Source organism: Ciconia boyciana, chromosome 13 (genome assembly GCF_034638445.1).
Source record: "Ciconia boyciana chromosome 13, ASM3463844v1, whole genome shotgun sequence".
NCBI classification, from domain to species: Eukaryota; Metazoa; Chordata; class Aves; order Ciconiiformes; family Ciconiidae; genus Ciconia; species Ciconia boyciana.
This window is the reverse complement of record NC_132946.1, coordinates 15,780,576-15,795,299: the sequence shown is the minus strand read 5'-3', so window position 1 is coordinate 15,795,299 and position 14,724 is coordinate 15,780,576. Positions and strand designations below refer to the sequence as shown.

Below are 14,724 nucleotides of genomic sequence, written 5' to 3'. Positions count from 1 at the left end.
TTTTTGAAGTAAATTTAGGGTGTTTATATAATGGAGAAAAACATCAATTCACCATAAGAATTCAGGAGCAAAAAGCAAATAAAATAAAGCTAACTGCATCATCATTATTATATTTGAAAGCAGCTTATTAGCCAACTTTGTGATTTTGTGAAAGGCCTTATTAATGATTCCTAAATAAGCAGACTTTGCAATGTTGGTATTATCTGTGATGCATTATTGAATCAACAGAAACAAACCTGCTGTCATTAGCCTAATTATTTAGATATGATGAAACATAATGACTGTTTTAAGTACAAATAAGCTGTAGTTAGCAACTAACTAGCCAAATAAGTGAGGTAGGATAGCACAGAAATGACTCACAGGAGTGGGAAGTAAAACGGAAGAAATGCAAACACTTATTAGAAGAAAAATCCACGAGATGCCATTTCTCACTGTTACAAGTACATTTGAGGGCCAACCGCTGGTCCCTGAGTAGATAATGGTGATATTGTTTATTGGATTTTTTTTTTTTCTTTTAACTATCCTGTTTGCCAGAACATCTGTCTGAAGTGAACTCTGAGCCTTCATTGCAGCCTTTGATATATCAGGTTTGCCAGGGATTATTGCTGCATCTGTGACTTCTAAAATTATCTACAGCTGGGCTGGCTGGAGCTTAACAGCAGCCAACTCTCAGTAATTTGGCTGGTATACTGTCTTTTAGTGGAGCAATCTGGGGCTAGAAATAAGTGCCTGTAAGGTAAAATAACTGTTTCTGTTATGAGTTAGGGGAAAAAAAAAAGAGAAGGAAACTAAATTAACTTCCTGAAAGACACTTGTCAACTGTAGTTGAATAACAGCTATTTTGAATGTCCAGTTATCTGATTAACCCCTTGATTAAAATAATTTCCTTTTTATAGCCAGAACACTTACATAAATACAGAAAAATATAACAATGTCGAAGATATATTTAAAATCTATTTCTGACAAACTGGTTAGGGATAGGTGTTTTTGTAATTAAATGTGGAGAAAATAAGGGCCACAGGCGTCCTCTCGTAGTTGTATGCAGGAAGCTATCTTCATGCATCATTTTTTCCTCATTAGCTCTAAAAATAAGGAAGATGCAGTTGTTTTGTGTGTTGGCTTGGTGGTTTTTTTGGTGCCCCCCCCCCGCCATGGTATCAATGTAAAACTAGTGAAAAGAGTTCTTTCTGGCAACAGGAAGCCAGATACTGTATCACAGAAGAAAAAATTTTAGAATTAAATTTTCTTTTAATATATATGGCTTCACAGTTTATTAATAAATTAACTTTTATGTGTTATTAAGGATTATATGACTTTCAGTATCTGCAAGATTTTATGTAATTTTACCCTAGTTCTATTTTAAGTAATTGCAAACTGGAAGATCCTCTGAATAGGTAAGGATGAGTCCTTTGCACTGCGTATTTAAAAAACAAACAAACAAAATTCCCAAACAGAAACAGATAAAGCTTCCACCATTTCTTGCTACCCTTGTCATGTTTTGCCCTCCAAAGTTAAAAGCTTCAGAAGAATCTAAACAGGCACTCCGAGCAACCTCACAACCACTCAGAAATGTTTTAAAATACACCTGGGTTTTTAGAAATGTTTACCTTAGGCTGAAGCTATTCTGCAGTAGACTAAAATATTTCAGAGTGCCTATAGACTGTATGCATATCCATTGTTAAGTGCATATGCTTTGTGATTCTTCCAGCGGTTGTATGTGTTGCTTTCATGTGCATATTCTTGGATCGGAAGCAAACTATAAAGGTACTGATTCATTATGGTAAACGTCTGTGCGAAGCAGTTTCCTACAGTTTGACTGAAGGTTTCTTCTTAATGGCATAACTCTTAGGTTAATTCTCGGTTCAAAATCCTCTTCTTTGGTTGTTTACAGCCCATTAGAATTCATCATCTATTATATTTAGAGCATAAGACTTATGTGGTGAGTACATTTTCTTTCCCATGCTTCTCATTAGGTTATTCTCTTAGGGTGTTTTAATTGATTTTTCTACTCTTTGTGAAGTTCATTTAGAAAGTGCATTTGATATTTTCATCTGAGAAGTGCTAAATATGTATCATGCAGAAGAGCACATGCTGTCCACCTTTAACTGCTAACAGCTAATCATAGGTTACTATTTTTGTTTGTTTTTAACGAGAGCAAATTACCAGTTGTTGAGCCAGGAGAGAAGTGTAGATGGGCTAAAAAGAAAAATGTGGGACTAGTACTGAACTTAAGGAGGGCACTGGAGTAGAGAGGATTAAAAGCTGGGGTTACCAGATATGGTGGTGGTGTATAGATCATAAACTGGAAAGTTAGCTAAGGAAAACAAATACATAACAGCAGATCTGATTAGAATTTTCCAATGCTTCTTTGCAAATAGACAAGATACTTTAAAATGAATTCTGCACAAGAGATATGTTGCTTTTCAACCAACAGTGATAGATAGTGAGTCCCTGTCTCTGTACAATAAAAAATGGGTTTCCACTTAACTCAGTCATAGTTGTATTCTGGACAAAGAGGCTGTGCTCTGTTAATCTTACACTGAAGTCTATGGAGTCGATATTGATCCAGCTGCTAAATTGGGCCCTTGCTGCAGCAACGCAAAGACACTACTGCAAAGACATCTCTGAGAAGAACGCATGACGTTATAAACTTTCTTGAATTTTATGAAAAATTAATCAAAAAGCATGAAAAACATAGGTTATTTAATATTACAGTTTATTGTTTAAATATACTATAATTTATAACAGTAGGTACTAACCTTAAGGAGCATGGACTGTATTTTTTACTTTTATTCCTGCTTGCCTGTTTCCTTGGTCATTTCTTTCATTTTTCTGTGCTTCTGTTTTCTATCAGTAAAATTAAGATAATAGTGAAGTTAAGTTAATGCTTAGCTTCCTTTTGTAAGGTACGTTGATCTATAGACACAAGAAATTACTTTTTTTAAAAAAACCTATGTTATGTAGTGATCCTACATTTGAATTCATACTTCTTTATTTTTATTTTTAATACTGAAATTTTAATAAAATAATCTTGTATAACTTTATTAGTAAAATTTTCTTAGCAAAATTAATTCAAGCTTTCATAATGCCAATAGAATTCTAATATTATGTATTTCATGAATTTAATTATTGGGTTAAAATGCTATGTCTGTAGTTTCACTTCTAATACATACAATATTATCAAATGCCATACACCAAAATTCATATTCTGTCTATACTATCAGGGAGCTCATTAATCATCACGTTAACAGCATTGGCCTTATTATGCTGCTCCTGTGTATTTCATTTATCATTTCTATGGACTTGGATCATTTGCCTTCTATTTTTATTTAGGTTATCTGGTTCTTTCAATCATTCTTGTACCTTATCCCTTATAATTATCTTAATGTATTTTAACGGAAAGGTTTTCTTTTACAAAGTTGTAAAATTTTTGCAGAAACTTAAGAATACTCTGGCAAATCTGACTCCCAGATTATTCTTTTGTGTTTTTTTTTAAATGTTTTCTTCCTGATAAAGACAGTAGATTGAAACAAATGCTGTAAATAGAAAATCATGCAGGACTTTCTCATCTGAACTGTTCCATATGGTAAGTTTGTTAATCCATTTCCTTTTCAAATTTGTGTTTAAGTTAACATGCAATTAGTCCACTGTGTAATTTGATAAATCATCTCAGTATTTACCTGATGGAAAAGCAGTGCAACTACAAAAAAGTCCCCATATTTCCAGATCTTTAGTAATAGTCTCTTCAAAAAATGTGTGGTTTGCAACCCAGAATTCATTTGGGATGATGTGTGGCTCTGGTGCTGACGTTATCATTTTCCTTGCATTGAAACCAAGAAACCCTTAGATCCAGGCAATTTTGATCCTCTTCTTTGTACTCATAATTTCTTGAGTGCCCCAAATAAACTCTCCCTTCAAGTCTATAAAATCTTTTCAGCAGTTATATAATTTCTGATAAGTCAGCTTCTGGTTCAGCAACCTGCAGCACTTTCCAAGCGTTGTCCTGTCTGTATGACTCTCTGCATAAGCCTAGAGTGAACCACTGCCTCGTGAGAGCTTAACGGAGTTTCTGTTGTAGTGGATATCACTGAAGAATTAAAATGCTAATAATTTCAGAACTTCATCTCAAGTCTAGTGTTAACAATTCTGTAGTGTTATACATACTGAGATAGATATGGTGATTTGTATGTAATTTCTCATTTTAATGGCTTTTATGTTGCTTATGCTTTTGCATGAAAGGTAAATAAAACAATGATTCAGTTGATACAGTTGCATGTATCTTCATACCAGTTGCACAAAGCAGTTTTCTTTCTGGAAAAGTTTAACCTTTATACTCATAAATACGACAGAATCATAATTTTCAAAATATACCAAAGAGGAAACATTGCACAGAGTTGTTATGAAACCTTTTTGAAGTTGTTTAATGTTTCATAGAGTTTATTTAAACTATGTATAATAAAATTTTGCATAATTCAAAAGTATGCTATTTGATCTTGCAGCATTTACTGAACTAAGAGTTTTTATAAAATGCATAAACAAATATATCAAACCAATAGTAGAAGTACTCCAGGATAAAGTACATCAACTGTCTGAGAACTCTGCTCTAAAACACTACTTCAGATTTTCAGTGTGTAGGATGCCAAATACACAACAAGCCTTTAAAAACAATTTTCACCTTTCAAGCGATTCCCCTATCCTATAGTACAAAAAGACAATTTGTTGTAGTCATAAAGATGGGAGCTGGTAGGGCATAAATAGGCACCGTATCAAGATTTAAGTTAGTCTTCAGTAAATACTGCTTTCTGGGATTATTATTGCAGATCTACAGTATAAAGATTCAGTCTTTCGGGAGTCACTCGCCACTTCCCCTCGATGGGGCGGTGGGATGTCATGAAACACATTCCAAACATGACTGAAATGTAGACAAAATGCTTTAAAGATTAAATTTTTAAAGAAATCCAAGAAAGCTGAGTAGTTGGTTCCTCTTGATTTCTGGTAAGAACAGTGCTGAACTCCCTCAGATCCAGTAAAATCTCAACCATGCAGTGCATTGAGTGGGAGTGCTACCTTGTGCGCGTCAGTGGGAGAACTGAAGCTCACCTATCAGCCATGAAGAGAACAGTTAAAACATCCTCAACTCCTGGAAGATTGCATCCATATTCAGACTTCAAGAGCGAGCTCCAGTTATTCACAAGTAAAATATTTATACTTCCTTTGTTTAATTTTCTTTTCTAAATTCACATTCTCTCATGTTTCCCATTACTAAATGGGAGGCATTCTTAAGCAGAAAGGGCATTCATCCAGACAGAAAAACAATAATTTTGCCTATGCTTTTCATTACTTCCTTTGACATTGTTTTCCTGATTATACTTGGTCCTGGTTTGTCTGGTTCTGTTGGGGAGGTTGTTCATGCAGGGGGGCTCCAAAGGGAGCCTGCAACAAACTCATCTGCAAAGGCAGTAAACTAAGCTCATAATAACTGAAATATAACTTGAGACGGAATTTTTTTTTTTTCCCAGACTGTTCAATTTTTTGTTATTTCAGATTTTTCTTTGTTTAGTTAATGACATGTAATCATTACAGCAGCCTGCGGAAACAAGCATTGTAACATATGCGCATTATTCACAAGTCATCATTATTGTGTGTAAAAGAGAAAAATATCTCCCAGTGACTTCTACCACCTCACAGTCTGCTCAAAGCATTGGCATATTGATGTTAGGACAAGAGACTGGTAGAACAGAAAGCAACCTTAGAAAAATTCATAATGTGAGTTTAGATGCATACTTGGATTAATTCACCAACCTCAGCTGATTAGCTGCTGCTGTTAAAAGTTTTGGGGTCTGATTTGTGTCTGGGTTTTTTGTGTGGTGTTTTTGTCTTTGCCTGCCAAGTTTTTCCAAATGTCACTAGTTTATTTCACATCGCAGCCAATCTCCCTTACTCAGCCAGCTTGTATGTCAGTGTATATCTTTATGCTGCTGTGGGCATGAAGTAAGCAAAAACTAAAAGAAAAACGCATTAGTCGTTTCTTGTTGTTTGGAAGATGTTTAAGAGTTCCGTTGCATAGAAGAGGAAGAGCAGAATTAGCAATGGTATGTCAGCAATCAATTTTCTTCTTGTTATGTAGAATTCTGTAACATGACATTTCAAAGTATCTGTCTTTCATTCTGTGATGATATAGGGACAGTGACAAATTATTGTATTTTAATATATAACTTCCAAACCTATGTTTTGTTTTTTTTATGAACTTTCAAAGGCCTCTGATTCAGCAGCAGTGCACAGTTTTGCATGTGTGTGCATGAAAATAGTAGGAGATAGGGCCCACCACAGAACCCTACGTCTTCCAGTTTTACTGTGATAGATCTCCACCTCTGATTGTGTACTGGTTCGGTGAGGGCATTGATGAAGCAGTAATTTGCCTTTAGATGTGAACTCTGATCATGTCATTAGAATCGTGATTTTAAAAAATTGAATGATGTTTTCTGTAATACTAATAAACAAATGCAGCTGAGGATGGTGCCACAAATGGAGGCACCACAAATGTAGTGAAAATCAGTGATGTTACTGAAAAAGTAAAAGAAAAACTGTATATTAGAATGTAAACGGTAGACACCAAGTTGAACATGGAGCCAGCAATGCGCCTTCGTGGCAAAGAAGCTTAATGGTATCCTAGGCTGCATGAAGAGGAGTGTTGCCAGCAGGTCAAGAGAAGTGATCCTTCCCTCTGCTCAGCACTGGGGAGGCCACACCTGGAGTTCTGTGTCCACTTCTGGCCTCCCCAGTAGAAGAGAGATATGGAGCTACTGGAGAGAGTTCAACAAAGGGCCACAAAGATGCATAAGGGACTGGAGCATCTCTCCTGTGAGAAAAAGCTGAGAAGAGAGCTGGCACTGCTTAGCCTGGAGAAGTGAAGGCTCGGGGGAATCTCATCAATGTATATAAATACCTGAAGACAGGGTGCAAAGAGGACGGAGCCAGGCTTTTTTCAGCAGTGTCCAGTGACAGAACAAGATACAACAGGCACAAACTGAAATGCAGGAGGTTCCCTCTGAACATCAGGAAACATTTTTTCCCTGTGAAGGTGACTGAGCGCTGACACCTGGTTGCCCAGGGAAGTTCTGGCGTCTCCCACCTTGGAGCTATTCAAAAGCTGGCTGGACACGGTCCTGGGCAAATGGATCTAGGTGGCCCTGCTTGAGCAGATGGGTTGGACCAGATGACCTCCAGAGGTCCCTTCCATCCGCAGCCAGTCTGTGATTCTGTGATTTAACAGTGCAAAAGTGACAGTGTTACATTAATGTGCAGTATTCATGTAACCCCCTTTTTAAGGTCTGGTGCCTTTTCTTGCATAATCATTAAATACTTGAGTAGAGATGGAAGAAGAGAAAAGGAAAGTAGAGAATATACTTTTACAGAGGGTAGTGAATGACTTAAATTAGCTAATAGTCATAACCATTTATATCAGCAACTGCCCTTCCCAGTGTGATCTGATAACATTCCAAACTCTTAAATGTTGTAAAGGGTAGGTAACATCTGTGTCACAACAGTTATGAAATTTAATCTTTTCCTTGTGTGAAGGATGAACTTTGAATTTAAACGAGAAGAAAATACCCTAAACCAGACAACAAATGCAATGCAAACTTCCTGACAGTAAGCATCATTTAGTACCAGGGAGAGATCTCCATTGTTGGAGATCTTAAAAGAACCAAAATGGAACAAAAGTTTAAAAAATAGCCCAGCTCTATCAAGGACAGCAGAAATAAAATTTGAACCTGTCTTGAAGCAGTAGAATGGAGTAGTGAAATCTCAAGGTGCCATCTGCCCTTATTTAAACACTTCTCTAAAGACAAGGTTTGGGATTCTGTCAGAAATTTGCATTGTCAGCCGAATGCATTGAAAAGGTAACAATGTTCCCATGCAGAACTGAGTGGGATCTGGACTGTTTTAAAGCAAAATACCCTTATCTAAAAAAAAACCCCAAACCCCACAACCCAAATAAAAGTTTGAGCGCTGTAGTCTAGTGTAGCCAAACTGATTAGTTCTTTGCTTTTCCTTCTACCTATACTCCTTGCAAGCAACACTTATCTGAAAAAGAATTTTCACTCTGCTGCTTTCCTTGCTGTGCTAATCACCTGTATCTGAAAATACATCTTCAGAATTGTTTTATTGTGACAGGTCAGCAGATAAAAGCTGGATACCAGGGGGTAAATGGCACTGACTAACAGGCTTTCTTTCTATAACCTAGCAATATTCCAGAAAACACTTGGTTCATCATTGGTGTTAGGTTTGAAAATATTACTGGAAAATGAAGTCCTATACCTTGTTGCTGGAGGTGAGATTTTGTCTTACATTCTCGTTTTCCTGTCTCTCAGTTAATTTATGTGATAATTACCACCACAGTTGACTGACCGAACTCTTTAATGATAAAACTATAGGAACCTCGGCACCATGGTGAGATTGAGCTATTAGTGTCTTTATGTGTGAGAGACACAGAGAGTGCTTTGCCTTCTAATTTTTTTTTTCTTTGTCACATAGCACAGAGGTATGCAATGGAAATGCAAGTACCACAAAATGCTTTCTGCTCCTTGATTCTAGGTAGTGGATGTTTTTTGTACCAAAGCTTGTAGCATTTCTATACTGCTGATTTCACCAGTTTCTCATCTCCACTCTTGCAGTATCACATACTCTAAATGGGAGGTCAAAGCCTTGCAAATAGATGCTCTTCTGGTATAAGAACGTATCAGAATTTCATGGGCAGTCTGAGGTCTGAAATACACTGAGGTATGGTGATATGCACAAAAGACATAGTTGGCCATATTTCTATCTTTTTCACGCTTGATGGCTTATGATCTAACAGTGCTGTGCTATATATTATCTGTAAGAGGTGATTTCCCAGGTTGAACTTAAAAATTACTGAATTATTGATGCATTTTAAGCATGCATTAATGGCTTGGATGTAAATGTCTATATTTAACATAACCACTAATAATCTGGGCCCGCTAAAGAAACAGTATGGTCAATTATTTTTCCCACTATCTCATGTTTGTTTCAGTACAAACATGATTTATAATAATCTGCTTTATTGAAATATGGGGTGGGTGTGTGTGGGGGGAGGCTGGCAAATTCAGTAGAGTAGAACAGAATGTGCATGTTAATTTCCATGACCTAGGGATGATTTGAATCAAAATGTTGCCCTCGCTAATAGTTGAATGCCTGCACATCAAAACAAAAACCAAACAAACAAGTATCTTGGGCCATTAGTTGATTCAGAACAGTAATATCAAAGCTTCAACAAAAACATTCTTCACTGTGGAGTCCACACATCTAAAGCATCCAGAATTTCCTAGTATTTTCTATTGGAGCTTAAATAACACTCTTGGTAGTAAAATCCTGGAATACATATGAATATGAAGGCAATATCATTTTCACTGTTGGCTAGATCAGGTAGCTCATCTGACTGAGAATGAATCCTTTTTTGTAACGTTAGATTTTGGTGGCATCAACTTGCCCTAGTGCGGCTGACTGTGCAACTGTGGGACCACTAACACCAAAATATAGGAATAGAAAACCAGTGCTGAGGAGAGCACTGGAAAGGGCAGCCCTGCTGACTGGGGAAGTGTCTCTCTATCCAAGACACAGTGTTTGAATCTCAGCATAGTGTTAGGAAAGTCAGAAAAGAGCTGGTGCATCCTCTTTCCCTGTTCCTAAAGCCTTTTCTGTTTAAAAAATGCTGCCACCAACAAAAAAGACCTTGAAATCATGATTTTGCACAGCCAGTCAGGGACTCAGAAATTGATGGTCAAAGCTGATACCAACTTAAGTTTACGTTTAAAATCAACAATATATTTACAGCAGCTAGTCCATGATAGCCAAGGTTTCAAAAGCAGAGTGCCAGAAAGAATCGCATGCACAGACCAATGACAAGAAAGCCTTTCTTTAAGAGACTTAATGAGAAGAGTCATTTATCTGGCATCATTTTTTGATATAGATGCCAGAAGCCTTTCTGTGACAACAAGGCATGAAATTTACCTCACGCCTGGCATCCTGTCTGTGTTTACTCAGTTTGGTAGGGAGGCAGCCAGTTAAATAATACAAAGTGATTTTCAACAAATTTAATGTGCCTTATCTAGTTTATGTCTTCTAGGAGCACTCTGATACTCTTAACTCTACTTTGTTTTGTGATTATTTTTTTTCCTGTGTGAAAGAAATAGCCCCTTGCTCTTAGTGAAGCAGTCCTCTGTCAATGAGGGTGGGATGTTGACTTGTGCTACCAGAGCAGTGTGTAAAGCTGAGGGACTAGGAAGCTATTGTAACATTCCCTGGAGAACTACTTCTCTCTGAATGTAGGTTGCAGGTAATAAAAGTCGGTGTGTGTTATTTCGGGGAAAGAAAAACAGAAAAAAACCCTCCAGTTTCTTTAATTCATGGAGCCACCAGCAGCGGCTGTAAGTGTGCTCAGTCTGTTCTTTGGGGATGCTCCAAATTGTGTTGGCATTTCCTAGGTAATTTCTGGTTTAAAAAAAAAACCAAACAAAAAACAAAAACCCAAAGCCAAAAAACCCAACCCCACCACACCCTAGCAAGCTAATCCACTGCAACTACCAACATCTCTGTTCTTGTGAATAAAACCCCTACTACATTTCTCAACCACAAAATAAATTGTACAGTTGCAGCATTTTTATTAAACTTGAAAATGTGATACCTACCTCCCATCGTCCTTTGTCTTTGAAAGGTGCCTTTCCTTTGGTACCTTAGGAGAACATCGTAGTAAGGAGCTGCTTCTGATACATTCTTCATGTTCTTACTGGGGTTGGCTACTTATAATACTTCTGCTGAAAAAGCATCAAAGCCTGAAGGATGAAACAGAGAGGGAGAGAATAAGCTCAATATTGTTAGAGCTGACTTTTTCTTGAGGCTGTTTTCACACTTCCTCAGGCAATAAGATTAAAAAAAAATAGCAGTCTGTAACATGAAGCCCACTTCTTCAGTCTGATAAGATAAATCTAGACAGGCCAAGAAATCTTTATTTCTCTGCAAAGTTATTGGTTCACATCTCATGCTCACAGATTGAAGTAGAAATTGATCTTTGCTTTCAGAGGAAGAATTTTTACAATTCTGATTGCCAAGCATGGTTTAATTTACTTGGTTCTTTTTCCTGCTCAATGAGTGATGTGTATTTGTTGTGGGGTTTTTTCAGGCTTATACTAAAATGTCCCTTAATTCTGCTCTGATTTTTTTTCCCCAAGAGAGTACTCTCCATTAGTGTGAAAACATATACTACAAGTACTTTCCAGCTATGTAGGCACTAATCTAATCTTATCACTTTAATTTGCAAGATAATGTATTTCCTCTCTCAGTATTGAATTTAGACTTATTTTTGAAAAGAGTATAAAGGAAAAAGGAATAGGAGACAGGACTTTGCTAAGTTGAAGCTGAGAGAATCTGAAGGATTTTTCCTCCTCTTTGTCTTCATAGACGTACATAAGTAATCCTCTGACAGGAGGGATGCCAGGAAAAAGTGCAGAAATACGTATGTAATGACCTTTGCTGCTAAAATTAACATGTGCCTCCTGCACCTGTTCGGAAATGGTTTTGCATTCTTATGGCTGACTTCAGAAAAACTGGTTAATTAGACAGTACTTTCATTGAAGGTCAAGTCTGAATTAGTAGTTCATTAAATTATTTGTCATGCTGAATGTTACTCCTGGTCACCAGAAAGACTGAATTCAAACACAGAGCAGAGGAATCAAGTCTAGTTCTTGTGCTCTCATCGCTGGAGAAGTTTGTATCCTGAGTTGTTAGGTCACACCGCAGGGAAGAGCCCTTGTGCTCAGCACAGCAAATACTTGTTTGCACAGGGATTGGTTAGAGGTGGTGTGCTCAGAACCGTCTTGGGAACATGCTGCCTGCTCTCATTTCAAAATATGCATGTAATAGCATAATGGTCCTCTTCAGGCCCTGGAAAATTAGTTTGTGTTGAAAAGGTTTTCTCATGTACTCTCATACCATTTACACCAGCTACAAAGAAGACCTATGTCTTTTTATTATAGTTTTATACGGTGGTAAAACTTTGAGACAGAACAAATTATGACTTAGACACCCCCAAATTTAAAGCACTTGCAGAAACAAACCCAATTATGAAATGTATAATTAAAAATGACTGTAAATACTGCAGTGTGTTCTGAAATGTGAACCACTTTGCATCAGATTTTCTTGCAAGTGAGAGGCGGCAGTGTATTTCTGTAAAGTATGACCTGCGTGTTCTGTCTTAGGTTTCCAGCGCGGGTCTTCAGGCTTATTCTCCCATAAGGTACGGTAACTAGAATCTACTGTTTCTCCTTGATCCAGTAGCATTTGCAGATATAACAAAACTTTAGGTGCAGACACAAACGACAATCTTTTTCCTATCCAAATTAAGTATGTAGAATCTCTCTGCTTTACTTCTTTCAGTACCTGAGTAGAGCTTGCATTTTAGAATCAGGCCTTATTATTTCCAAGCAGCTGGCAGTGTGGATTTAGGACGTAACCTGTACTAATACACCATCAGGTTGATCAGGACCTCTAGCAGTTGCAGGGATGTCTGCTGATGGCTCTGACTCCACAGCACCAGCTCAGAAGTGTGTGCAGTCTCCCTGGCCCTCCAGGGCTCACGCCGGCTCTGCAGCTGCCCTTGCGGAGAGGCAGACATTAGCCGCTGGGCCATCGTCACCGCCATGGTGCATGCCTAGAATAAAACCGGTCAAAACAGCTGGGAGACCTCTTCAATATTTATCATACTGTACATATAATGAAACTCTCATATCGATAATTGCTAGGAGAGTAAACCTTTTCAAAGACACATTTAGTGAATACTAATGCCCTGCTCTCAGAAGGAGAGGACGTTAGGAGAACTGGGGAGGGAAAAAAGACAAAAGAAAATCTTTCTCTGTTCAGGGACTGTGACACCAAGGAAAGCCTTGTTATGTGTTGAAGGCAGCCAGCACAGGGGTTTTGTAGGCCAGATCAGCCTACAGATTCCTCCATGAAAAAGAATTGTTTTTACATGACAGTTCTTGTGAAACAATTCGGTTCTGGACCTTGACTCATTCTTGAGGGGCCTTGATTCATGTTATTAGTTGAACACTTTTTGCTGTTGTATTTATAGAGGGAGGCACTTGCATGGAAGAACACCTCTGAACTAACAAGTTACTGAAGTCATTATGTTCTTAACATTATTTCTTAAAGCTGATCTTAATCTTTCTGGTTCTATATATGTTTTCCTCCTACCTGGTTCACTGCCTATGTACCCTTTAGCAGCAGAGGGTGCAGCATAAATGAACAGGAGCACCGGCCTGGCTGCGGGGCTCAGCCGTGCCCTGCGCTGGGGCGGCTGGAGCCGGCTGGAAGCGGCTGTGTCCGGCCCGGGGCAGCCCCGGCCTCTCCTCACAGAGGCCCTGCAGCCTTGGCTGCCAGCGCCTGGGCCTGTAAGCCCAGTACACCTTTTGGTAGGAAGGACAGAAATACAGCGTGATCTAGGCTCTGATCGTTCTGTTCCTCTGGGTGGGGAGTTCTCTACCGCCGCTCCTTTTTCCACTTTTCTGTTTACTATCACCTGCTGTGTCGGTAACAGGCAAGACAGCGGAGCTGGTGGGAATACAAGAGTACAAGACGTTCAGGAGAGGTTCGTGTGCCGGCTGAGGAAGGGCTTCAGCAAGCGTGAAATTTCCCCCATCTAGCCTATGGGAGCGAGTTCAGATTATACTTCCTTCAAATGCCCTGCCAGAAAAAAATTCTTTGGAAAGGAGAGAACAAGCAAGATGCAAATTTTATATTAAATTTGATTCTCTTTCAAAAAAGAAAATTTGGGAAAGGGGTCTTGTTTTTAACAACGCATTTTACAGTGAGGTCAGTATGGAAAGAGGGAAAATGTTTTTCTAGCAGAGCACTCCCGACTCAAACACAAGGAGGGCTTCCAAGGCTATGGGTGTATGTTTATGTGAGCAAACTCTGTCATAGCCATTATAATTCTTTGGGTAGCCTAGTAATACTGTATATTTTTCAGGGCCAGATTATGATTTTCCAGTCAAAACTGCAGTGGAATAGAGAATGTCAATGCACACACCAGTGTTCTGGCTGCCGCTGCCTGCGCTGGATGGGGATATTCAGCAGCACAAGGTGGCAGCTACTGTGCAGTTTGCTCTCTCCTTCTGACCATCATACGCCGTAGACGGTAAGCTGTCGCAGATGGCATTGTGGCCTCTCGCTATGGGCAATACCATAACTGTAATTTGTTATTCTGTACACAAAGAATGTAAGGTACAGATTAAGTGATACACTTTTTCCAGTGCCTCATGCTACAGTGTAAATGTTGGCATAGTCCAAACCCCGTGTGTTATTAAATACTTTCTGTATAACGAAAGAAAATATGTAGAATAGATAAGAGAATAAGCAAAGGATCATGAACAATTGAATGGCGAGATCAATAGATAGACCATGCAAATTAACAACTAACTTCTTTCTGTCTGGTTTCTTGAATAAGGATAGTTAAATTTTATGAATGTATTTTCAGACAAAGATAGATCCGCACACAAAATCACTTCCTTTTGGGAACGGTATTAAAACAAAGTAGAAAAGTGTATTTTAGCTGGTCAAGAAAAAGGAAGCTTCAGAAAATCTTTGCAAGGCTCACTGAAGAGAGATGAAATTTTCTGGGGACTTTACTTGTAAGTTAGTGTCCATTAGAAA

General features: G+C 38.3%; 1 long non-coding RNA gene across 2 annotated transcripts in view; it reads right to left on the bottom strand.

Moving 5' to 3' along the window:
• Positions 1–4,013: 4,013 nt before the first annotated feature.
• The window catches only part of LOC140659164 (uncharacterized), a 31,083-nt gene continuing 20,372 nt past the window's right edge, over positions 4,014–14,724 (bottom strand). The window contains exons 3-5 of one of the 2 annotated variants that reach the window (XR_012045008.1): positions 12,454–12,724; positions 10,707–10,850; positions 4,014–7,259 (exon numbers count right to left, since the gene is read on the bottom strand). This is a non-coding gene — a long non-coding RNA (uncharacterized lncRNA). The remainder of the gene's footprint in view (positions 7,260–10,706; positions 10,851–12,453; positions 12,725–14,724) is intronic. The other variant, XR_012045007.1, reaches the window with a different exon arrangement.